Raw genomic sequence first — 26606 nt, forward strand, 5'->3', positions numbered from 1 at the left:
ATACACACTGCGCAGACAGCTCCTGTGCCTCTGCTTCCAGCAATTCTGAGGTGATTAGTCAGAGGATACAGCCAGTGAGGACTGCTTCTGTATTGTGGATGGGCTGGGAACAGACCTCCCTGCACCCGTGCATGTTACAGTCCTCCATAGCCAGGGATCAGTCATCACTGACATTGGGCATTTTCTGCACACAGACTATGAAAAGCTGCATGAAAACCTGTGATTCGCTATTCACACAGGGCTGTTTTAGGCATAGGCAAGCCAGGCAGAATTCATACGGCCAACAGCTAGTTCCATTAAGAAAGGGATGGATGGTAATTTTTACACCTAAATGGGCACTGCTGTGTCGATTGGATTTCCAGGACAATATTCAAGTCTGCAAAGATCCAGGCTGCCCATAAACAGGGTAATGTTTATAAAGTGGACATGTGCCCCTCAAAACCATTATTGGAAGGGTGCATTATGGGTTCAGTGAGTTTGGCCTGCCTAATAATTTGTGTATCCTCTACAAACTTATTCAGAGAAACGTCACTATTTCTATGTAAACTATCCATTTCTTATTGGTGCCCACAAAACTACCTGATGTAGGTTATGATATTCCTGTTTTTGAAAATGGGGTAGGGTGACAAAAGGGCGTACTTTAAAAAAGGGCGTCTGGAAAAAAGGGCGCAGGGTTTTAAACGATAAGCATGAATAACGTTTAAAAAAAATTGTGCTATATTTCGTTTAAAAATAATGTTTTATAAAGTTATAAATGATTAAATAATGTGTATGAAATCGGCAATTGTAAAAACGTTAATCTTCTCTGTTTAAAAAGTGAAATGTATAATAACGTTTTATAAAAGATTAATAAGAATTTTACTAAAGCTATACCTAACCCTACTCTCATACAGAACCCTCCCTGTACTAACCCCTAGACCCCCCTGGTAGTGCCTAAACCTAAGACCCCCCAGGTGGTGCCTAACCCTAAGACCCCCAGGTGGTGCCTTAACCTAAGACCCCCCAGGTGGTGCCTAACCCTAAGACCCCCCTGGTGGTGCCTAACCCTAAGACCCCCCAGGTGGTGCCTAACCCTAAGACCCCCCTGGTGGTGCCTAACCCTAAGACCCCCCTGGTGCCTAACCCTAAGACCCCCCTGGTGGTGCCTAACCCTAAGACCCTCCTGGTGGTGCCTAACCCTAAGACCCTCCTGGTGGTGCCTAACCCTAAGACCCCCCTGGTGGTGCCTAACCCTAAGACCCTCCTGGTGGTGCCTAACCCTAAGATCCCTCTGGTGGTGCCTAAGCCTAAGACCCCCCTGGTGGTGCCTAACCCTAAGACCCCCCTGGTGGTGCCTAACCCTAAGACCCCCCCTGGTGCCTAAACCTAAGACCCCCCTGGTGGTGCCTAACCCTAAGACCCCCCTGGTGGTGCCTAACCCTAAGACCTCCCTGGTGGTGCCTAACCCTAAGACCCCCCTGTGATAAGCATTAATAACGTTTGAAAAAAATATTGTGCTGTTCTTCATTTAAAAATAATGTTTTAAAAAAGATTGTACTGTTTTTCGTTTAAAAATAATGTTTAAAAAATTATAAATCATTAAATAATGTGTAATCATGAGAAACAGTTATAAAACAGTAAAAGTCTCCGGCGCCATTTTTTCCTTTTGGGTTCCCCCTAAACGATATTTATTATGGGAGTGAATGGCGGCGCCCTTTTTGTCCACTTGCCTCAGGCGCCCGAATTTACTGTTTCCGACAAAAGGTGCCTTGTCGGGGGCGCCAACATGGATAAAAACCGCCCTGCACCAGCAGTTCCAAGAATTTAATGAGAGTTATGGAATTATAGTTTCTATTGATAGTTGTCCTTTAAAGAGTGTTGGCTGTAGACTTAAATTTAATTAGCTGAGATGTTTGGTGACCTTTAAAAAAAAAAACAGAGATATCTCAGAGCAATTATGAGCAAGAGATTAATCTCCTACGTCATATAGATGGTGGAGAATTCTACATCAGAGGCAAAATGTCTACTGGCGGTATCCTAATTAACAGTTGTAATCAAGACTCCTGTCTTCTGACGTCAGTGTTTAATCACTAACGTCAATTCCCACCGATAATTTAAATGTCAAAATTTAAAGAATTTGTAAATAAGATAACGATTTGCGTCACTGGGAAATTCCAGCCAGGAAGGAATCTTGGGGAAACCTTGATTTTTAAAACCCTCCCACAAGTTGTTAGAGCAGCCATGTGGAGCATTCAGTGTGTAAGTATTTTCGTTATAAAAGTGATCCTTGTAATATGCACGTATTAAAGTGTAACTGTCAGGCATAAAATCAAACATGAATTCTTTATTTTTATCAGTAATAAGGATGCTAACCAGGCAATCCAAAAGTTAAAATCACTATTATTTTTCTTTGATAAATGATCATTCCCCAGTTTACCTGACTCTTATTTGGTACACACAAAATTTGGTACGCACAAAGGAAGTTGCAGGGCATGCTGGGTTGTCCTTTTTTGCTTCTTTACTTTCCCCTCAGACTTAACTAACGCAGCCTGATTGGCTGAAGCCTCTTTCCTTGCAGTTTTCCCCTCCCACACCTGTGTTCCTGTCTGATTGGCCAAAATTTCTCATGCTGAGAAAATGCACTTTCTATAGTGAAGGGCGGGCAATGCATACAGAATAAGGCAGAGGATAGTAAGGGAGGAAATGACATCAGGATTGCCATCAAAATAGCCACAGTTAAAATGGGAAATGCTAAGGAGGATTTTCTCTTTTTTTTTACTGTAGAAAAATCCCGCTGCGTTCATGTTCGTCGGGGGCGCTCTGTGTAGAACTACTGTGCATCCTCAAAATGCTCCTGGCGACGGGAATGAGACGGAGGACTGACCGGACTGCACCTGCGCCGACGGGCCCTGGCATTTTTTTACAGGGCCAGTTGCGGGCGAACGGGGAGCCAGAAAAGGACGGCGTGGGAGCGATCAGGCCGGAGGGGGCTGGGGGAAGCCCCAGGTATGTATGTTTTTATGCTGTGGCCCCATCTCAGGTACACCCACCACAGTTTTTGTATCAAATTTACCAAATTTGTGGTACAATTTTTGTGTTTTTTTTTTTATATTGTGAACATTTTTTCTGACCGCTTGCAAGTTGTCTTCTTGCAAGCTGTCTGCAAGCGTGCGTACAATATATAAAAAAGCACTTAAAAAAATTACTAAAAATTTTTTTCTACTTTATTTGCTTCTATGAGCAGCAATGCTGCCCATTGCTTTTTTTTTATACACTTTGACTTTTTTTTATTGGATCCAATACAGATTTTTGTAATGAATTAAAAAAAAATAATTGACGCCTGATGTGATGACACTGCGTACGCCTGACACCAGGGGGCGCAGGTAGCATCATAAGAGGGTCCCGCCAGGGGATGCGATCGCCGGGGAACAGGAAGCGGATGAAGAATGAAGAAAAGGAGAACGCCTCCAGGGATCGCCGCTAAGAAGACGGGGATCTGCTTGCAGGGAAGACACAAAGTGACGGCGAGGGATCCCGCATGCTAGCGACACCACAGGTGAGTAAGTGCAGCGTTCTCCCCAGGCTCTTTTAGACAGTTGCTCCACCCTAGTTTTGGTGAGTACTCAGCTGTCATCGACTCATGTCCTCCTCTGCTGTAAGCAGAATTATGCAGAGAAGCACCGGCCCTGCATTCTATCATCTTGTCCCACCCGACTACTTTTTCATGCCACCCGGCTGGAAAATTTTGGGGCGGAGAATACTGAAGTGCAATTGCTGGACGAGCCTGACTTGTCCTTACCGATTCCAGCTATTTTCTTTAGGACAGGTCATGCTCGTCCATACCACTAGGGAGGTTAAAAATACCAGAAAGTATTATTATTATTATTATTTATTGTATTTATAAAGCGCCAACATATTACGCAGCGCTGAACATTAATTTAGGTTAGTATCTTCTATCTCTTATACTTTGACAAAAGGGGGCCCTTTGTGGCCTCTGAAAAGATCATCGGTTGACGAAGATTGTATGTGTATGTTGGGACAATTAATTTATTGATCCTATTCACACTGAGCAGAACCTCATTGTTACCTTTTGGATTTTCACTAACTGGTCTCAGCACTTGGGCCATTCTTTCTCAAAGTGTGCCATCTTTTTGACCAGTTTGTTTCTGAACTGACATTGCAGATCCCCTTCCAGAGGAAATGGGGGAGGCGCTAATTACCTAAGCCTGGTTGCTGGAGGTGCCATAAGGCCATAAAAGCTCCCTCAACTCCAGACATCCAAGAAGCTCCGAGAGGACATTGGAGAAGCTCTGCTAAGCCTCAAGTCGTAAATCACAGTAGAGTGTCAGCTTTCTGGCCAGGAGCTTTGATTTGTTCCCAAAAGCAGATGCCCTCTTAATATAGCTTTAAAACTTCTCAGCTTTGGCAGTGATGAGATGCCTTTAATGTGATATACTTTCAATCAACAAGATTGTTATATGCAAATTAGAGGAGTCTTTGGAATCATTAACTTATTTCCTCCACAGCCCTGGGGGAAATACATCAGGCGATTTGGAGGCCGATCGACCATCCGAATCGATTATTATAATTGGATCGGATGAAAATCAGTGCCATCAGGTGCATGCCCGATCGACGATGCGACTAACTTTGGGCCGAGCATGTCGATCACACATGCTGCAAGATGTTGGGCCGTCGTAGTCGGGTGCCGGGTGTGCGGCAGTAAGGGCAGGGGCGCCTTAACCTACTGACCACCCAGGCAGCGGCTTGGAGCGGCTTTGATGGGGAAGGCGCAACAAATTAATGTCAGTCCAAGGGGAAATAAAATTCCTGTCCTGAAAGACCGTTTTAAGGGACTGGAGAGAAATAGATTTCCTTCTGTTTTAAGAAGGCAAATTACACCAAGCTTTGCTCTTTTTGTAGGAGGGCATTTTGGTTCCTTTTATCCCCCTATACATTCCTAGTAGTTTGGGTCACCCTGAGATGCTTGGTTACTCTGCTCTTTTCACAAATAGCCTTCTGCTAAGTCACTGATAAAGAATCATTCAGAGTTCAGATTTATAGATACTCCCTAAGAAGAAGGTGTCTGGTTTATAGCTGTTCTCTGCCCCTCCATGAGTCCACCCTGAGCCTGACTGACTGACTGACATTTAAGGGTATGTAGTGAAAGTTTTCTACTATCACAAGTGTTTTTAGGAATGCATCTAATAAGGATTCATAGAAAGATCTAAGACAGTCCCTCACTATTCAGTGTACAGAGGCGACAGCGCCCTACCCCCAAATGTTACTGAGTCTGCAGAGCTAGCGAGACAAACAAACAAACAAACAGTAAACTCTGCAGACAGCCCTGTGCTCTGCTGCTAGAATGTCCGGCATGTCTAGATGTCAGGACGATCGCCATGACTAGCTATGGAGAGGTAGGATCATCTGATCCTCTCCCCCTCTGGGACATACAGCCTGCACTTCTCCCTGAATTCACAAGGACAGTGTTTGAAGTGTGTAATGGACACAGTGGGGGGTTGCAGGTTTTGTCTTTCATTGTGAGGGAGTGAATAGGAGGGCAGCATCTAAAGCTCAAACAATGATAATGGACATGTAAGCAATGTGTGTAATTACATCCATCACTACTTATAATTGAAGCTGGCATAATAATGTATTTCCATTAATCCTGTCTGTTTGCCCTCTCTCTAATGCTATGTACCACCTCACGATTTTTCCAACGATTTTCCTGATGTCCATCAATTTTTTTTTGAGCGACAAGTAGTCATTTACACGATGTCGTGACATCGCTTAGCGTTGTGTGGTGAAAAGTGACCGTCACTGAGGATCGGATCTTTAAGATCCTTGACGACCCCCCCGTAAAGTACTGCGGTCGCTTGACTTCTTGTTCGCGCCCGTCCTGTAATGTCACGTGACATCTCGCATACCCACTGGCAGGAAGATGAATCGCTGGACGCTTGTCATGAGGGGACACCTCGCTGCCATCTTCCTGTGTTGTTGCAGTCACTGTGGTGAGTGTGGAGCTTAACTTTGCTCGCCCTCACCCTCTGCTCATGCTCCCTCTCCCACTGTCTCTCTGACCAAACAACTGCTACTTGGGGAACAATGTGTACAACTATGTACACTAGTCTGAGCACTCTTCAGGGGAGCCAGTAGCATTTGGAACTATTATTGTGTATTTATGTAGCACTGACATCTTCAGCACTTTACAGAGTACATAGTCATGTCACTGACTGCTCACTGGAGCTTACAATTTCATCCCTACCATAGTCAAACTGTAATGTCCGACCATATTATTATCATCATGTATTTATATAGCACTGACATCTTCTGCAGTACTTTACAGAGTACATAGTCATGTAACTAACTCTCCCCAGAGGAGCTCACAATCTAACCCTACCGTAGTTATAGTATAATGTCCTACCATATTATTATTATGTATTTATATAGCACTGACATCTCCTGCAGCACTTTACAGAGTACATAGTCATATCACTGATTGTCCTCAGAGGAGCTCACAATCTAACCCTACCATAGTCCTAGTCTAATGTCCTTCCATATTATTATTATGTATTTATATAGCACTGACATGTCCTGTAGCACTTTACAGAGTACGTAATCATGTCACTGACTGTCCTCAGAGGAGCTCACAATCTAGTTATAGTCAGTTATAGTCTAATATTTTCAATATAGGATTGTTTTGGGGTAAACCAGTTGACTTATTAGTATGTTTTTTAGGATGCAGGAAATGTCTGAAGTGTCTGAAGACAGAAACTCCATGCAGATTTTGCCCTGGCCAATGTTCAAGCCTAGGACTCAGGACTAAAATGCAGTAGTGCTACCCACTGAGCCTCTATTCTACTCATAGATATCTGCTCATCCATGTCATCAATTCCGACCCTCTACTACCCTTCCTCCCTCCATTCTACTTCTCTTCTCTTGTATCACTGATACTACAAACACACTTGCTTATCTCCAGAATGGATTATGAATCAAACTATTAGGCCCAGTGCACACCAAAACCACTAGCAGATCCTCAAAACGCTAGCGGTTTTTGGAGCAGATTTCAGAGCGATTCTAGGCATGTTTAGAGACATTTTCTAAACATGCCGAGCGTTTTTGTGTAGCAGATTACAAAAACTGTTACAGTAAAAGCTGTTACTGAACAGCTTCTGTAACAAAAACGCCTAGAAAACCGCTCTGGTCTAGCGTTTTTCAGAGCGGTTTGCATTTTTCCTATACTTTATATTGAGGCTGAATTGCTTCTGCAAACCGCAAATGTGCAGCAAGGAGGCACGTTTGCAGTTTGCTAAAAACCTCAAACCGCTGGTGTGCACCATCCCATTGAAATACATTAGCCAAGCGTTTTCACAGACAGATGCGGTTGGCGGATCGCTGCTAAAACCGCTCGGTGTGCACTGGGCCTTAAACCACCTTACCATATCAGCCCTTCAATGTCATGATATACCCACTCCAGTCCTACCCTAACAGGCGGTAACATATTTGCATATCTCATAATATTTGTGAAAAATTATTTTGAAAGTAAGAATGTCTTGCTTGATAATCCAATCTTGCAATGTGACTGCCATTGGAACTTGTAGTGTGGATGCTGTATTTATTTGAGGTGCATACTGGCAGCATGTGCTGTATGGCATACAATGCTGATCATCCACAAGGCAAACTTAGGCAGCTGCCTAGGGTCTAGAGAGAGTTTAGGGGCCTGGTGGTTGCTAGCCCCCACCAAATGCAACTAAATAAGGCAGGTGACCATCAGTGGAGGGCAAAGTGTTATCTTGCATAGGGTCCCATTTCATAGTTATCCCTCTCTGATGGCTTATATCATGTTTGAAGTGTTCTATAATGTATATGATTTTTGTTTTATTTTTTTATGGGGGGGGGGGGGCACAGGATTTCTTGCCTGGAGTGACAAGAAGGCTAGAGGCGCCCCTGAGTAAGGGCCAGTGATATCGGGACGAGCAACGAACGTGACAAAACCCCCAACACTGTCCCTCCTGATGTTGAATGTGCTACCCCCATGTGGCCAGTGCACTATACGTTACCTTTCCCTGTCCACATAACTGGCTCGACGCTGCCCCAACCACCACCCTTCCCGATGGTATGGGCACCTTTGGGCTACGTTTCCACTGTAGCATTGCGTTTTTTCACATCAGAATTTTTTTTTTTTTTTAAATGGAAAAAAAAACGCATGATATTTAACATGCGTTTCTATAAAAATTTTCGTTTGTGATTTTTTTGCACTGCCCCTAATTTACATGTTCTGCCTAGCAAAAATATGACAAGTTCCTTTTTTTCTGGTAACTGCATGCGATTTTTCACATTGTATAAGAAAAGTCCGATATGGAATGCAAAAATATAGAACAGGCTGTCAGGTTTTTTTAGGTTTTTTTTTTCGTGCAAACAATTGCATGCGAAAACTCGCTTGAATTGGAAACTAGCCCTTTCACAATCATTGGGTAATTAGAATAGTAGGAGGCGCCCAATTGGAAAAATGTATTTGTAGGAGAAATATTTAAGTAAAAAAGGTTCAAATTTACACAAATTGTATGAAATTCTTAAAATTTATATTTATTAAACTCATTTGGCACAGTGACCTTTCATAATCATTGGTTTTCATACAAATGCGAAATTTCGTTGCAAAAATTGACTGAAAAATCGCACAAGTGGAAACCTGGCCTAAGATACTTGCTTTTATTGGATCCTACGTTTCTTTGTCTGACCAGTGCTGCAGACATCACCTATGCTACGTTTAGAGACACTATTATATATCTACTAGTTGACCAAAGCCCATTTAAAAATAGGCTCTAGGTCTGTCACACTGCCGCATGTCAATGTGTATGTGCGCACACGCCCGCCCCGGCTCCCTGGCCCTGTGTTCCTGTCCCAATGGCTGTCCGTGCTGCACATGCACGGTAGCGCAAACGCACGGACACAGGGACACTTATGTTTTATTATATAGGATACTATTGTAGCACTCCGAGTAACCTAGCAGCACCTGTCAGTCTTCCGTCTCCAGGCTGGGATTGGTCGATGCTGCCTGACAAGGAGAGGATCGCAGGGCAGTGGTGAGCGGGCCGCCACATTCCCTGCTATGTTTTGTGATCTGGGGTTTATGTGGCGTGTACGATAATGGTTGGTAGAAGGACGTATCTGTCATTGCAGAGACCTGATTGGACGCTGTCCTTTGCAGAGACCTGATTGGAAGCTGACCACACTATACAAGTCACCCAAGGCCAATTCTAGACTTTTTGCTGCCTGAGGTTAACTTGTGAGGATGCGCCCCGCCCCTCCCCCCTGAATTTGATGGATCGCACAAAACCCGACAATTTGCACCACACGCTTTAACTGCTGTGAGCCCCCCCCCAAAAAAACCCTCAGTATAGGTAGGTAGCCAGTTATAGGTGCCCCTAGTGTTAGTAGCTAGGTAAAGTTGTAAAGTTGCCCCCAGTATAGATTGGCCAGGCACGCTTTTCACTTCCTGTTTCTGCCTGATGCTGCCCCCAGACTTGAGACGCAGAGTGACCTACGCTTTTGTGTACAGAGTGATCAGTAGATCACTGCAGGCCCGGGCAGATAAAACCACCGTGCCTCTGCTTATGTCGTGTTACTGTAACCTTTCAGACAGACTCACAGATTGTGGAGGAAGTTATACGGTAAATGTTACCCGACGCAATCACAGTGGTACAGCAGATTTATTTAGGAAAGAAAGACACACAAAAATACAACAAAATAGGTTAGCGTCTGTTCCCAGCACTGCAGTGTCCCCTCGTCCAAGTGCAGATGAGGTTACCTTTCTATCTACAGCTCTCTCTCTGTCTTCTGGGCCAGTCCGGCCATCCTTGTATCTCTTCAGCTTAAAGTGGACCTGAACTCTTGCACAGGACAGAAGGAAACAGAGAGAAATACACCCTGTATGTATTTAGATAGTTTAGAGCAGGCCTTGGCAAACTTGACCCTCCAGCTGTTAAGGAACTACAAGTCCCACAATGCATTTGCCTTTTTAAGTCATGTCTGTGGCTGTCAGATTCCTGCAATGCATTGTGGGACTTGTAGTTCCTTAACAGCTAGAGGGCCAAGTTTGCCCAGGCCTGTTTTAGACTGTCTAATTCCTCCTCATTTGTGTCTAGTCACAAGTTGTAATTTGATACATCAGCTGGGTCAGCTGGCTGCCTCGGCAGAGCAGCTAATTTGTAAGTATAGTATGTTAACCCTATGTCTGCTTCCATGAAAGCAGGAAGTAGACACACTGCAAATTTATTGCAGGATTTGTATCAGCTGTAACAAAGAAATGTTTTTTCTTTAAAGGCTATTATGCTGTTGCTTGTCTTTTAGGACAGAGAGGAAGTTGTAAGTTCAGGTCCACTTTAATGGAAGGTGTGGGAATCAGCCATATCCTCAGATCGCCCCCTCCCCCAACTTCTGGATGCGAATGACCATCCATGGCCCCGGGGCTGCTGAGCTAATCTAATAAACGAACATTACTGGCTTTCCAGAAGAACAACCCCTCATCTGATAAGTATCAGATACGTCTGTCTGTAGCACATGGCCGCAGAGTGCTCTATAGGCCCAGCCCAGGATCCAGGCACACAGCAGCAGAGTATGGCCCCATCACCGCTTATTATTATTTATTATATTTATCAAGCGTCAATGTATTATGGAGCGCTGGAAAATAGATGGATAGGAAGACGGACAACTAGGCACTAGACGCATGATCATGCAATGGAGTGCAAGCTATTTGGAGTGCAGGGAGGATGTGGAATTATGGGTAACTAACCCCTTATGTCCCCACCGCACACCTGAGCTAATTAATGCTCATTTGAATCACGAATTTGAGTGTTTACACACTCGTAAGAGCATCTCTGGCAGCGATATGCAGCCACCCGTGACTTGCTGCTCCTCCATCACCTCCTCAATGCAGTGCAGTGATATGCAGCCACCCGTGGCTCACTGCTCCTCCCCACCTCCTCAATGCAGTGCAGTGATATGCAGCCACCCGTGACTCACTGCACCTCCTCAATGCAGTGCAGCGATATGCAGCCACCTGTGACTTGCTGCTCCTCCCCCACCTCCTCAATGCAGTGCAGCGATATGCAGCCACCCGTGCCTCACTGCTCCACCTCCTCAATGCAGTGCAGCGATATGCAGCCACCCGTGCCTCACTGCTCCACCTCCTCAATGCAGTGCAACGATATGCAGCCACCCGTGGCTTGCTGCTCCTCCCCCACCTCCTCAATGCAGTGCAGTGATATGCAGCTACCCATGCCTCACTTCTCCTCCTCCACCTCCTCAATGCAGTGTAGCAATATGCAGCCCCCTGTGCCTTGCTGCTCCTACACCAACCCCTCAATGCAGTGCAGCGATATGCAGCCACCCGTGCCTCGCTGCTCCTACACCAACCCCTCAATGCAGTGCAGCGATATGCAGCCACCCGTTCCTCGCTGCTCCTACACCAACCCCTCAATGCAGTGCAGTGATATGCAGCCACCCGTGCCTCTTTGCTCCTCCATACCTCCTCAATGCAGTGCAGCGATATGCAGCCACCCGTACCTCACTGCTCCTCCCCCACCTCCTCAATGTAGTGCAGGAATATGCAGCCACCCATGCCTCACTGCTCCTCCTCAACCTCCTCAATGCAGTGCAGTGATATGCAGCCACCCGTGCCTCACTGCTCCTCCCCAACCTCCTCAATGTAGTGCAGGAATATGCAGCCACCCATGCCTCACTGCTCTTCCCCCACCTCCTCAATGTAGTGCAGGAATATGCAGCCACCCATGCCTCACTGCTCCTCCCCAACCTCCTCAATGCAGTGCAGCGATATGCAGCCACTTGTGCCTCACTGCTCCTCCTCCACCTCCTCAATGTTGCCCTAACTCTCTCTGTCGAGAACCCCTCGATTTAACCCCCCTCCTTTTGTGTCACCACCCCCTCCTTCTAGATTGTAAGGCTTTAGCAAGGTCCTCTCTCCTTATGTATCATACTTGACCCACTCTAGACAAAGACACAAGACAAGACAAATAACATTTATATCGCGCTTTTCTCCTGGCGGACTCAAAGCTCCAGAGCTGCAGCCACTAGGATGCGCCCTATAGGCAGTAGCAGTGTTAGGGAAACTTGCCTAAGGTCTCCTACTGAATAGGTGCTGGCTTACTGAACAGGCAGAGCCGAGATTCGAACCCTGGTCTCCTGTGTCAGAGGCAGAGCTCTACCCACAGAATAATGTGAACTTGTATTATTGGCAAGAAGTTTTAAATCAGGATGATACCATTTATTGGCTAACTAAAAATGAATAAGAATAAGCAAGTTTTTGGCCTTGCAGCCTTCGTCGGGCTTACATCCTGTTAGTTTGCAGGCTGGTGGTACAGACAGCTATATACATGCAACATCAAAAGGGAAAACAGATTTTTTTTCAAGCATAAATACATGTCATTAAAATGCCTTAATTGAAACAGAGCATCTAAATGGGGTTAGAGGTTGTTAGCTAAGATACAGATCCTTGTTTACTCCCTGCTCACAGACCTGGGAGTTGGATTGACACAGAAGTATCGTAAATTCTGAGTTCACAAGTTCAGCTGATTTAAAACTTCTTGCTTTTACTGATGGCTAACAGGGTACAATACCCTACTGCTACTACTTGTATTATTGGGACTACTACTCCAGTGTATGATCTGGCATTGTATTATTACCTGTACTGTGTAGTGTATCTTATTGCTCATTACCCGTATCGTATCTTGTTGCTTATTACCAGTACTGTGTTTTTGGTCACCCCGGTTATCATTGTCTGAATCGTATGTATTGTACAGCGCTGCGTAATATGTTGGCGCTTTGTAAATCCAATAAATAATAATAATCTTGATTATACAGTCTCACCAAATCTATGTAAAACTGCTTACTCACCTGGCTATTTTCCCAACGATTTTCTCGACAACCGGAAATTTTCAAACGACGTTACAAGGTGGATACAGGCGCACAATTGGGAATGTCGTCTAGCGTCGCGCCGATGACGACGGACCGACACAGCGAATCGGATCTTTGGGATCCCCGACGACACCGTGCAAAGTTCCACGATCGCGAAAGTCTCGCTCGCACCACCGGGTACGTCACGTGACCTCGTGCTTTAACCCTTCGACAAGAAGAGGCGTCGCTGACGACCGTTGTCAAGGAGACGTTGCGGGAGGCATCTGGCGGTTAGTACGAAACTTAATATGAGTGTTTACCCAATAATAGTATTTTCACTCCGCTTACTCTTCTACTACATAGATATAGTAAGATCGTACAATCAAGATTGTATCATTAGTGGGCACCTTTTGTTTTTTTTCACTTCCTGCTGTTAATCTTTGAATATCGCTGTTCTCTTGCGAAGCTTACAATCTGCTGAGAACAACATTTCTGCTTTTGAAAAAGTTGGGTGTCATTGAGAGAGGTTACCTGGACTTTCTGACGCTTTTGTCATTGAGAGAGGTTACCTGGACTTTCTGAAGCTTTTGTCACACTACTGCTGTGTTTACAATAAGGAGCTAATCCCAGACAGAGAATAGACTTTGTACTAACTTCAAAGATAAGGCTTTTGTCCTTATGTCCTTGAGCTGCCTGCAAATAACCTCTATCTGCATACAAATGCAGATTATCTGTGTATCTATTGTGCCACAATTGTAAATTGTCCAGATACCTGAATTGGAGATAAAGGACTAATGTAATGTTAATCAATGGACTCTTCACTGGAGGGTGCAAATGTTAAAGGATACCTGATCTGAGCCAGGCTACATACACAGGTCTGATTGAAGGCAAGGACAGGTCCGTCGGCACCTCCCGCTGGACGGGTTTTCAGCAGATAGTGCAGCGTGTGTACAGTCTGTCGGCAGACTGATAAGGCTGTTTCTGAGCGATCCGCCCAGCCTTCCGTCAGACATGTGTACGTGCCTTAAGATAAGCACAGAGGTTTGTCGATGCGGGACCCACATACCTCTGTGTGTTGGCCGTTCCTCTCCTTGTTTTTCCTGATCTGTAATTGCTCCCTGAAAAATTTGACTTTCGGCTAAAGTCAAATTTTCAGACAGGAAGAAGCAAGCTGCTCTGATGTTCCCTCCTATCACCATCCTATTTTCTACTTTTCCCCTCCCTGTTCATTCCCCTTAAAGAGACTCCGAAGCGAGAATAAATGTGTGCCCCTGCTAAACCGCCGCTATCGCGCCGCTAAACGGGGGTCCCTTCACCCCCAAACCCACCCCCGCAAGACTTGGTCATACACTTGGTCGCTCCTGGAGGCAAGGCTAACGGCTGCAGCCCTGCCTCCAGTCGCGTCTATCAGCGGCGCATCGCCGCCTCTCCCCCGCCCCTCTCAGTGAAGGAAGACTCAGAGGGGCGGGGAGAGGCGGAGATACGCGCTGACAGACGCGCGTGGGGCAGGGCTGCGGCGGTTAGCCCTGCCCCAACCAGGAAGCGCTCCCCCGCTGCACCAAGGGGATTTGGGGGTGAAGGGACCCCCGTTTAGCGGCACGATATCGGCGTTTTAGCAGGGGCACACGTGCCCCTGCTATCTATGAGCTCTGAAGCGAGATTTATTCTCGCTTCAGACTCTCTTTAAAGGCAGGGATTGGGAGGGTGATAGGAGGGAACGCAGTGGCAAGCCCGCCTCTTCCTGTCTGAAAATGTTACTTCAATATAAAGTCAAATTTTTCAAGGAGTGATTATGGGGACCAGAGGAAATGAAGAGAGGAAAGAACAACACACAAAGGGATGTGAATCCAGCACGAACACACTCCTGTGCTTACCTTAGGTAGCCTTGCGCTAGTCAGGTGTAAGAAAACAGTGCGCTTAGGCTTGGTCAGGTGTAGCTTAACTTACCTAATCTCCATGCTCCATCCAGTGACTAAGCATTACCTTGTACTCATACTGTGCTGTGTGATCTCCATGCTCCATCCAGTGACTGACTAAGCATTACCTTGTACTCATACTGTGCTGTGTGATCTCCATGCTCCCATCCAGTGACTAAGCATTACCTGGTACTCATACTGTGCTGCGTGATCTCCATGCTCCCATCCAGTGACTAAGCATTACCTTGTACTCATACTGTGCTGTGTGATCTCCATGCTCCCATCCAGTGACTAAGCATTACCTTGTACTCATACTGTGCTGCGTGATCTGGGTTTCTTGTATTCCTGTATTGTCATATTGCTGTATGTCACCCTAAATATTGTCTGTAACCTAAACTAATGTCCAGCGCTGCGTAATATGTTGGCGCTTTATAAATACAATAAATAATAATAATAATAACACTGATCTGTACATCAGTCCTGAAAGAGGGACACATGAAGAAGTAAAAGGGACAGAGGATTTTGGTTCCCACAGAGGGACTGTCCCTCCTAAAGTGGGACAGCTGGGAGCTATGCAGCCGCCATGCGGACCATTGTTGTAAATTGGAAGACCCCCTCCTTCTTATATGACAATATGAGAGTAGTAGACATTATCATGGCAAGGTACACATAGGCCCGCAGTTTGATTGGCGAGATTGGGCGGACAGCTCCCTCTAAGGGTCGAATGTCAAACTTGCTTTTTGATGTATGAGTAGTTGCCGCAATTTATCGGTATAATGTGTTTTTGTTTAGAGTAATTTACATTTTATTTTTGTAATTGCATGATGAGCTTTCTTCGTTTCATTTCATCATTTTTTTGAGCCTTGGAACAGTGGCATAGCTAGAGATCAAGGGCCCCATAGCAAAACTTTCATGGGTTCAGGGCGGGAGCTACCATAGGAAAAAATGGGTAATTGCCTCACAGCCTGTAGGGGCCCCCAAAGTGTCCTTCCCCCATCTTCACTGTTGCTCCCCAGGGACTATGCAGAGACTGTTAAGTTGAGAGGTGATTGGGGGAGGGTCAGCGGCCAGCTCAGGGGCCCAGGAGGGAGATTTGGCTGCAACAAAGGGCCTCTAATGATGCTTTTTGGTCGATGGGTGTCTGTTGGTGGGCCCCCAGGCTAATCTTGCCCTAGGGCCCAATTGTTACTTGAACCGGCCCTGCATGGGGCCCTCGGATGTACGTACTTAAGCAATGCCACCTGCCTCTACGCTATGGGTATGAGTTACCGTGATTGGTACGGTCTCATGCAATTAACACTGCACATAGTCCCTGGGCACTGAGACAAGGCCAGATAGTGGAGAAACACAAGATAGTTAATGGTGAATACATGACGTACTCATGGGGCCCCCTATGCTCCAGGGCCCCGTAGCAGCTGCTATGGCTGCTTCGGCTATTGCTACGCCCCTGCCTTGGAAAGAATGTTGGTTACTATACATCAGGGCTGCCCAATAGGTCGATCGCGATCTACCGGTAGATCGCGACCGCCTCCTTGGTAGATCGCGGCCTCTTGGCCGCGTCTCGTTAATGTTTGTTGCGCCGCCTCTCTCCTCCCTCTCTCCTCGCCTGCATGCATTCTTATTGGCCAGCGGCCAGCAGCTAAACACGAGCTGCTGGCCGCTGGCCAATAAGAATGCATGCAGGCGAGGAGAGAGGGAGGAGAGAGGCGGCGCGTCCGCTGCGTCATGGCTGGGGGCGGCGGCGGGCAGCCTGTGTAATGTGCGTGTGTAACGTGCCCGGCGCCGCCCCCAGCCATGACGTAGTGGCCGCGCCGCCTCTCTCTTCGCCGCCGCTTCTCTCCTACATCCCATTGGCCTGCCAGAGTCTCTCCTCGCCGCCTCTTCTCCTCCGCCTGCAGGTACATATACCTGGCTAACCTACACTGGGGGGCCCTATACCTGGCTAACCTACACTGGGGGGCCCTATACCTGGCTAACCTACACTGGGGGGCCCTATACCTGGCTAACCTACACTGAAGGGCCCTATACCTGGCTAACCTACACTGGTGGGCCCTATACCTGGCTAACCTACACTGGGGGGCCCTATACCTGGCTAACCTACACTGGGGGGCCCTATACCTGGCTATCCTACACTGGGGGGCCCTATACCTGGCTAACCTACACTAGGGGGCCCTATACCTGGCTAACCTACACTGAAGGGACCTATACCTGGCTAACCTACACTGGGGGGCCCTATACCTGGCTAACCTACACTGGGGGGCCCTATACCTGGCTTACCTACACTGGGGGGCCCTATACCTGGCTAACCTACACTGAAGGGCCCTATACCTGGCTAACCTACACTGGTGGGCCCTATACCTGGCTAACCTACACTGGGGGGCCCTATACCTGGCTAACCTACACTGGGGGGCCCTATACCTGGCTATCCTACACTGGGGGGCCCTATACCTGGCTAACCTACACTGGGGGGCCCTATACCTGGCTAACCTACACTGGGGGGCCCTATACCTGGCTAACCTACACTGAAGGGACCTATACCTGGCTAACCTACACTGGGGGGCCCTATACCTGGCTAACCTACACTGGGGGGCCCTATACCTGGCTTACCTACACTGGGGGGCCCTATACCTGGCTAACCTACACTGGGGGCCCCTATACCTGGCTAACCTACACTGGGGGCCCCTATACCTGGCTAACCTACACTGGGGGCCCCTATACCTGGCTAACCTACACTGGGGGCCCCTATACCTGGCTAACCTACACTGGGGGCCCCTATACCTGGCTAACCTACACTGAGGGCCCCTATACCTGGCAAACCTACACTGAGGGCCCGTATACCTGGCAAACCTACACTGAGGGCCCGTATACCTGGCAAACCTACACTGAGGGCCCGTATACCTGGCTAACCTACACTGAGGGCCCGTATACCTGGCTAACCTACACTGAGGGCCCATATACCTGGCTAACCTACACTGAGGGCCCATATACCTGGCTAACCTACACTGAGGGCCCATATACCTGGCTGACCTACACTGAGGGCCCATATACCTGGCTGACCTACACTGAGGGCCCATATACCTGGCTAACCTACACTAAGGGCCCATATACCTGGCTGACCTACACTGAGGGCCCATATACCTGGCTGACCTACACTGAGGGCCCATATACCTGGCTAACCTACACTGAGGGCCCATATACCTGGCTAACCTACACTGAGGGCACGCAACCTATGCTGCAGGCACATATACCTGGCTAACCTACGCGGGGGGGGGGGGGGGGGGGGCGTGCTTAGCATTTGAGACGTTGGTAGATCTCCTGGCCTCGGCAAATTTAAAAGTAGCTCGCGAGCCGAAAAAGTGTGGGCACCCCTGCTATACATTTTATGTGACATGGGAAGAACATAGACAATTGTTACCGTCTGTGGTATAACTGGTATCTTTTATGGATATTTTCTATACCGTTTTGATACCAAAGGTATTGTTCTTATTGTCTCGGTTATCTCATGCTTTGTTTACCATGCAATAAACTCTTTTGGTGAACTGGAAGGTTGAGTCATGCCTGAAAATACTGTATTGTCACAGTGCAGTTCCCTGGCCAGCCTGTGGGGGCACTCTTGCTATTTGTATTTATTTACTTTCAAAAGTCCTGCAAATTACAATACACGGTGTAGGGAAAAAAAGTGACGTTATAATCCTCTGTAGTGTATAAATTTGCTCTGAATGCTGCGGTGATAAATAAGAATCTGTTACATGATGTTATATACTGTGGACGGTGTCTGTCAACATAGCATATTATACATGCATGAATTACCTTTCTTATATATGCGATATTACTGATATAAGCTCGGTGTGACGGCTACACTGAAATGTTAATAATTAATAACAGAATACAAATGAGCAGTTTTTTGCCCTGACTGCCCTCATCCATCATGGCGGCTCCGCTACCGGTCTCCATGGTGACTACGCACGCGCTAGGAGAAGGCAGGCAGAGCTGCGCTGTGTCCCTGCCCCCTCGACCGTCCAGATTGGCAGAGCGGCGCAGGCCCCGCCCCCAGCGCTGGAGGCTGTGAATATCCCCGCCCCCGGCTAGCCGTATTGGCGGAGCCGCGGAGACCCCGCCCCCGGGCTGGAGCTTTGAGCTGGGCGCTGTGGAGTGGCTGGGGCAGTGAGAGAGTTGGGGCTCGTGCGCTCTGAGTGATCGGGCAGCTCGCGGCGGAGTCACGTGCTGGAGGTGAGAGCGCGGGCGGAATGTTTACTCTCCCCAAAGTTGTGAGGAGACATCGCGCGCCGCTTCCTGTGTGCCCTGTGTGTGTGGTGAGACCCCCCCCCCCCTTAGCCTGTGTGACCCCCTGAGAGGGGTGTGTGTGTGTGCTTGTATCCTTCCCCCGTACACTCCTCTGCTGCGCTTCCTCATCCTGGGGGAGTCACTGCCCCCCTTCTTATAGGGGAACACTGTCCCATCATCACTGGTTCCTCCTCTGTGGTGAGATCACGGTTTCCTCTCATAACTGCGACTCATAGCAGATCACTGTCCTCTCATAGAAGATCTCACAGCAAATCTCCTCACAGCTGATCACTGTCCCCTCATAGAAGATCCCCCCCACAGCTGATTACTGTCACCTCATAGAAGATCCCCCCCCCACAGAAGATCACTGTCCCCTCATAGAAGACCCCCCCCCCCCACAGAGGATCACTGTCTTATAGAAGATCTCATAGCAGATCACTGTCCCCTCATAGAAGATCCCCCCCCCCCCCCCAAACAGCAAATCACTGCCCCCTCATATAAGATCTCACAGCAGATCATTCTCTTCTCACAGGAGATCATTGTTCTTCAGTGGAGATACTGCTCTTGTATCCCCTCTCTAGTCTCTGGATAAAGTGAGTTGAGCTAAAGAAGGCATTCTATTGAGCATGTTGGAGCTCTCTGGTCTCTTGGAGCCCCTCATACCTTCCTCAGAGCTGTGCGGGGAAGGGTCTTTGTCTTATGAAGGGAAGCGGAACTCTGGAATCTGATCCTAGGAATTCTCACAACTTGTGGTCTTGCTGGAAGTTCTGGACTATTAGGGAGGAGAAGCGGAATCACTGAACTCACTACAGAGAGAAGACCTGGAGGCACTGGGAAAACCTGCCTTGGATGGTTTATAGCTGTTAAAACACCAAATGTGTGATATTCCCCTTCGGTTATATCAGAGCACAGCGAGAACTTGGTAAAAGGTCAGTGAAATGCTGCATTTGCAGAACGACAGGATTTGGATATCTTTACTAATATTTTCCCCTGTGTTTGTGAGAAACATTTCACTTCCACTTTAAGCAACTCTTACTATGGTCTGCAATGACCCAGGTGAAGAATATTATTATATATACATTCTTGCTGAGCTGTGCTATATATTGTAGAATGCCATTGTACCGCAGAGGGACTCAGCATCTGATGGGGCATACGAGGGAAGTGGGTTGATTTGTTTGTATGTTTTGGCAATGTGGGGGGAAGCTGGGGCGCCTGGAGAAAACCCATGTAAACTTGCAGGGAGCATACAGATAATTCTCTGCCTGGGATTGTTACCAGGGGACTCCAGTGTTGCAAGACGAGACGGCTAATCAGTGGACTTTGTTACGCTTCGCTGTAGCTTCTTCAAAACCTCTTTCCAAAGCGGCATTCAGTATCTGAAGGGGGACTGAAGAAATCCCAGGTGACTCGCATTGAGAAGATGCAGATGGAGGATCAGGGTTCAGTTCTGTTACCAGTGAAACTGACTCCTAAAACTACATCATCTGGCCTGGACTGACTGCTTCCTCTGTTATCTTGCCTTTCCTGGATTTAGGAATAGTTTGATCTGTGCAGTTTCTGTACCCTGTCTTTTGGAGGCTCTTGAGCCCATGGTTGCCCTGTGATTTGGTAATTTTGCTCAGTAGAGGGCAGCCCAGGATAACACAAGTTTCCTGCAGATTCATCTTCAGACTGTTGGAATACACTCCAGGACTTCTGTGGATAGAAACTGATTTTGAGTTCAGCAGAGCAGCCTTTAACAAGCGTATTTCTGTCAGTATTCATTGTTGTGAACAGGTGACCTTCTTTATATTAAAGAGAGCTAACAGGTCATTAGAAAACGCGCCAATCTTGAAAAATACTTGAGCACAAAATGAACCGAAACCAATAGTCCTATGAATTTAGTTTTTAACCACTTAGTGACAACTGGACATATACATATGTCCAATTTAGCTGTGAAGACTGAACCACCAGTTTGTTCATGACGAGTTGTATCTTACATTTTGGTGTGCTTGGACCTATGTCACATATAAAATAGGTTAGGACAAACTCGATCCAGCATTAAGTCCTTTTCAAAATTATGATCAAGCTAGGGAAAGTCTTAGCAAAACTACAAGAGACGTGGTAACATTTTAACCGTGATTAGTAGAGGAGAGTTTTATCACAAACTGAATCAAAACAATTACATTTTCGAAATATTCTGTACTACAATAAGACTTGTAAAATGAAAACAAAGTGACAGAATATAAAAGAAAAAACCTATATTGTTACCTTTGGAACTTGGCTTTTCAAATATGTATGCCGTGATGGTATATTACTATTTTTGCAAATAAGGTTTTTTTAACCATCAATGGTGTACAATGAGAAAGCAAAAAAACAGAAAAAACACCTTTATTTCCAAATACTGTACAATATTGTCACCATACCATTTAAATGTTGTAATAACCAGGATAGATGAGCAAATTCAATTTGTGGGTGTAACTTATAGTTAGCACTGTTTATTGTATAGCTATAATGGATGTAAATGGACAGTTTTTTTTTTTCCCTTTTTTAAAATGCATAGAAAAGTCATTACTAAACAAAATTTTCACACACTATAAAAGCCTAAATTATCCTGGAAAAAAATATAGATCAGTTAGGTGTGATAAGTAGTAATAAAGTTATTGGCAAATGAATTGGATCACTGATATGTGGAAATTGCTCTGTCCTGAAGTGGTTAAAGTGTACCCTACATGAGATAAACGTGTCAAAGTGAGAATAGTCTAAGTTAGAGCAGATGTTTCTTGGAGAAAGTGAGATTTGAGGGAACGCTAAAAGATTTCATAGGTTGGAGAGTGACTGATGTATTTTGGAAAGAGATTCCAGAAGAGGGCTGAGGCTTGTGAGAAATCTTTATATGGGATTGCAAGGAGGCAATTCTAGAGGAGGACAGGAAAAAAAGATTTTGTGCAGAGCCGAGATTGCAGTTGGGGTGGTACCTGAAAACAATTGATACCTTTTTTATATAATGCCTATGACCTATCTCATACATTATTGCACTGGTAGCTAGAGGAACTGAAATCTCCTTGCATTTACAAATGATGCTAGCAGACAAGTATATACTAATTGTTGAAGTTGCACCCATTGCTGTATTAGTTGAAATCTCCTTCCAACATCAAATTGTGCTAACAAAGAAAGTTTGTGTAGAGTGTAAAAATGCACTGTGGAAGCCTCCAAGCCCTCATTATGGAGCACACATGGGACATGACCATTCCAAATAAATACACGGGGTCTTCACTGTGTATACAGTATGTCAAAGGCGTCATTCCAAAAGTCATTAAATGACTCTGTGTACCGGTCAAATTTCAGTAACCCGCATGTCCCCCGGGTAAGTGAGTATGCTCCGTCGCTATAGACACGTGAGGCTGGCCTGCAGCTCCAGATACAGCTCGTAGCTGACGCACCCTGTCCCAGTCTGTGTCTGTGTTTGTGTTGAGTACCTTACGGCTAGCTGGAGACTGGGGCATGGGATTTCTCCCGCCTGCACCATCCATGAAGCCGGTTACTGCACCAAATTTGCAGCTGTAGTATGGTTCAATTTTAAATTGACTCGTTTCACCCTTACCAAAATATGAGATTCGTCGGGATCAAATAATTCTTTGTATTGGAAAGGTTGAAATGTGTTCTTAAATAGGACCACGTTTGTTCTCTTCCCGCGTCGCTCTGCAGTTACAGTGGCAGTCGGGTTCAGTAAATTTTCAGTTCCATTCCATGCTTTCCTAGTGTGGTCTACCGAACCATTTGGTGCAGTCTGCTGGTGCTCTCCTACTGCGGTCTGCTGATCCATCTGGTGCTCTCCTAGTGTGGTCTGACGATCCATCTGGCACTCTCCTAGTGTGGTCTGACGATCCATCTGGCGCTCTCCTAGTGTGGTCTGACGATCCATCTGGCGCTCTCCTAGTGTGGTCTGACGATCCATCTGGCGCTCTCCTAGTGTGGTCTGACGATCAATTTGGTTCTCTCCTACTGCAGTCTGCTGATCCATTTGGGTCTACTCTCCATGGTCTTCAAATATACAGTAGTATCTCATTACGGTAAACTCTATATAGTGAACCTCTGACTATACTAAACTCTGTCCCCAGGTCCCGACTGTGCGTCTGTATGATTATACAGTGCATGATGAGATCTGATTTAGTAAACTAATTGGTGAAGTCCCTTGGGTGGAATGAGGTTGTACAAGAAGCACCTGTTAGAAATATATATTAAGCTGTGACAATTTTTGAGTAATTGCCAATGGGTGTTTTATTGTAATTATCATTGTTATTGTAAAGTAACAGAACTCTGTATGATTATGTATGGCTTATGTGGCCAGCTCCCCAATAACTCATATTAACTGTAATAGAGAATATAGGGGTGAGGGACAGCACACTGAGAAACTGCTATATTGTGACTGAGTATATCCTTGAGAATCTCAGATGCTCATTAAGAATTTCCTGCCACAATCTTTGTATAAAAAGGGGATTCAAAAAGACTAGTAAACGAGTAGAGGCACACACGATTTATACACCCACATCCTATATTGTGTGGCTCAAGAGATTAATATGTAGGGACATATGAGGGTGAAGTAGGGCTGTTAATAGTGAAACAGGAAGTAATGGGGGAGGATTAGGAAGGCGGAGCAGGAAGTGGGTAGTGTGCTCAGAATATGAGCAATGGGGATTAGGAAGGTGGAGAAGGAGGTGGCTTGCATTCATACAAGAGAGCTGTGATCCAGTTGATTGTTAGAATGTGTATACCGTAGACCGTCTGTTCGTTATCATCTAATACTTTTACAATGAAATGTGATTTAAATTGTGGGTTGTTTGACAGTCAAGCAGCAGAAATGAGAACCACATATGGTATTTAGGTCCTTTCTCATAGTGTGAGGGAGGGCAAAGGTTAAGATATATATTAAGAATAATCTATTTACAATCACAAAGTCACAGAGTAGAGTGACAACAGGTGACTAATGACCAGAGATGTCAGACTTGTGTCTTCATGGTTTGCTCAATGATCTAGAGGTTAAGGTATATTTGGCATATGTTCTGAGGAACTCTATACTGATACTGGAGTGTTAAATTGTGGATACTTTTAGTACCTCCTTTGCAGCAGCTAGTTCCTTTTTTTTGTGTGTGTGTGTGTGTGGAGGGGAGGGGGGGTAGTATTTAGGGCTGCAACATGGAAAAAAAAAGGATGCTGGATAAATGCTTTCAAGCCAGTTGCCTAAAATATGCTGCCAGCAGGCTGTTGTGGTGGTTTCTCGGGATGACTGTGGTCTGTGGCATTTTTCCCTGGACATTTGTTGTTTGGTTCTCTGGACATCCGTGACCATTTTGAATTTTGTTTTTTATGGATGTTTTGAGGTCAGTTTCTCCATCTGCGTTTGACGGTTTCTCTAGACGTTGTGCGGTCGGTTTCTCAATCTGCGGTTGTTGGTGGTTACCTCTGGTGTTTGTGGCCAGTGTTTTCTTTTGTGGTCGTCGGCAGCTTGTTTGGGGTGATCTCCAGGCATGTTTTGTGGTGTTCCGGAGGTGGCCTTAGCATCGTGGTTGAGTATTCCAGCTTCTCAGGGGAGTAAAGCAGCCCATACACTCAGCCGATTTTCTGGCCGATCGATCGATCGCAAATCGGTTGGCCAATCGACCGATCGACGGCCGATTTCGATCGATTTCGATGGATTTCCATCGAACTAGCAGGGTGGAAAATTTAGGTCGATCTGATGAGATTGCTTATCAGTTTGCATTGGCCTTAATGGAAATCTGATGGCAAAAAAATGCCATCAGATCGAATTTCAACAGATTTCAAACTGAAATCTATTGGAATTCTATCCTGGTAAAAAATGTTCTAAAAACGCATCAGATAGATCATCAGATGCATTTCTTATCTGTCTGCTGCCAATCTGACGAGTGTATGGGCACCTTAAATGTCTCTGACTCTAGTGACTAACAATCTGTGCTGAGGGGAGGGGCAGATCTGTATCTGACAGGGAATTTCCTCTCCATTGATAAGGAGGCCTCACTGTAATGAATGGCCCCCATTGTCTGCCCCCTCCCCCTTCCTCTCCTCAGGATGCCTTTTGTCTACTTCTGAAAAACTTTTTGCCTTTATGCTGGGTTTACACCATACAATTTTCTGTTAAAGTTCAACATGTTGGAAATGTATCTATCTTACGATCTATCTGCCGAGCAATTAGGCATTGTTCTACTCAGCAGGAGATAACCAGAAGACAATGCACCAGAGATAATGACCATTCTCTACAGAAAATAATCTAATTATGCATTCTAATGCGGGGCATACACGGCGTCGAGGGAGGCTTATCAATCGAGCCTGATGGCTCGATTGATAATATCCGACGTGTCCGATCACCGCGGGGATCATTTCCGCGCTCGATACCTGCGGGCGGAAGATAAGCGCTGGTGGAGACGGGCGGGAATCGACTCGGGTGCAGCGGGAGTCGAGCCGGCGGCTAATCGGCTGCCGGATTGACTAGTGTATGCCCAGCATAACAGAAAAATCGAACAAAATTGTATGGTGTAAACCCAGCATTATACAGTATTTGTAGTGTGATGTTTACTGTGCTGTTTTTCTCCTTGTCATTTTTAGTTTAGTTCATTGGCATTATTGTGCACATTTGCTGCTGCTGCTTCAGTTTACATTCATGCTTTAATGCGGACGATCAGATTTTATTTCTGCCTGCGATTCAGTGACTGATGTAGGACTGGTGAGATTCTCTGTAGCCAAAGATTCTCGTTCCTCTGCCTCCCAGAGAATCCGTATTGGGCTGTGGAAAATAAGACTCTGAAGTATTCCGCCAATTAGAGAAGGCAGACGTTTACCACGGTTGCTGCAAAATTTGTATTTTTACAATTAACAAACTTTATTGATATTGCTGTATTTTTCAGACTATAAGACACTCCTGTCCATAAGACGCACCTAGGTTTAGAGGACAAAAACTGGGGGGGGGGGGGGCTAATATATACTGATGCATCCATTGTGAAGGGGCATCTTGTGGATTATGCCCCCTTTCTACCTCATGCCCCCTTGTACTGCTTGTTTCTCCCTGTGTCCTTTTTCTGTCCCCTTGTGGCCCCCATGTGCCCTCCTCTATCTTTTGTCCTCCGTTAGTCCCCCTGTGTCCTCCTCTGCATGTGCACAGTACAAGGAGTCCCCGACATTGCGGTGGGTTGGAGGTTCATATTGGCAGGCGTTCACAAGTCAGGAACTCCCTGCATTTGTCTTATAGTCCAATAAATCAGGGTCCAGGTACCCAAAATGGCTCCGACTCCTTAGTCTAATACTTACCAGAGCTCTGGAATTAGTACAAAAATCATCTGACCCTGACTCCTCAGTTTTTGAAACTGACTCCGACTTCAGGTACCCAAAATTGCTCCGTCTCCTTGACTCCAACTCCACAGCACTGAAAAAAAAAATGCAGTACTTTTTCATATACAGCTGCTATTATTTTATTCTACAGTGCCTAGCTGTCAGTGATATTTGGAATTCACTGGAGAGACTTGTTGT

At 46.1% G+C, this 26606-nt stretch overlaps 1 protein-coding gene across 6 annotated transcripts in view; it reads left to right on the forward strand.

The window, feature by feature from the left end:
• The window catches only part of RESF1 (retroelement silencing factor 1), a 244916-nt gene that overhangs the window by 188147 nt on the left and 30163 nt on the right, over positions 1 to 26606 (forward strand). The window contains exon 1 of one of the 6 annotated variants that reach the window (XM_068278228.1): positions 18952 to 19034. The exons of 4 other annotated variants lie outside the window; for them this stretch is intronic. The gene's annotated coding sequence lies outside the window, so the exon portion shown is untranslated. Of the gene's footprint in view, positions 1 to 18951; positions 19035 to 19595; positions 20018 to 26606 lie in introns of those variants that run through there. One more of the 6 variants, XM_068278230.1, reaches the window with a different exon arrangement.

This window comes from Hyperolius riggenbachi, chromosome 3 (assembly GCF_040937935.1).
Source record: "Hyperolius riggenbachi isolate aHypRig1 chromosome 3, aHypRig1.pri, whole genome shotgun sequence".
In the NCBI taxonomy this organism is placed as follows: domain Eukaryota; kingdom Metazoa; phylum Chordata; class Amphibia; order Anura; family Hyperoliidae; genus Hyperolius; species Hyperolius riggenbachi.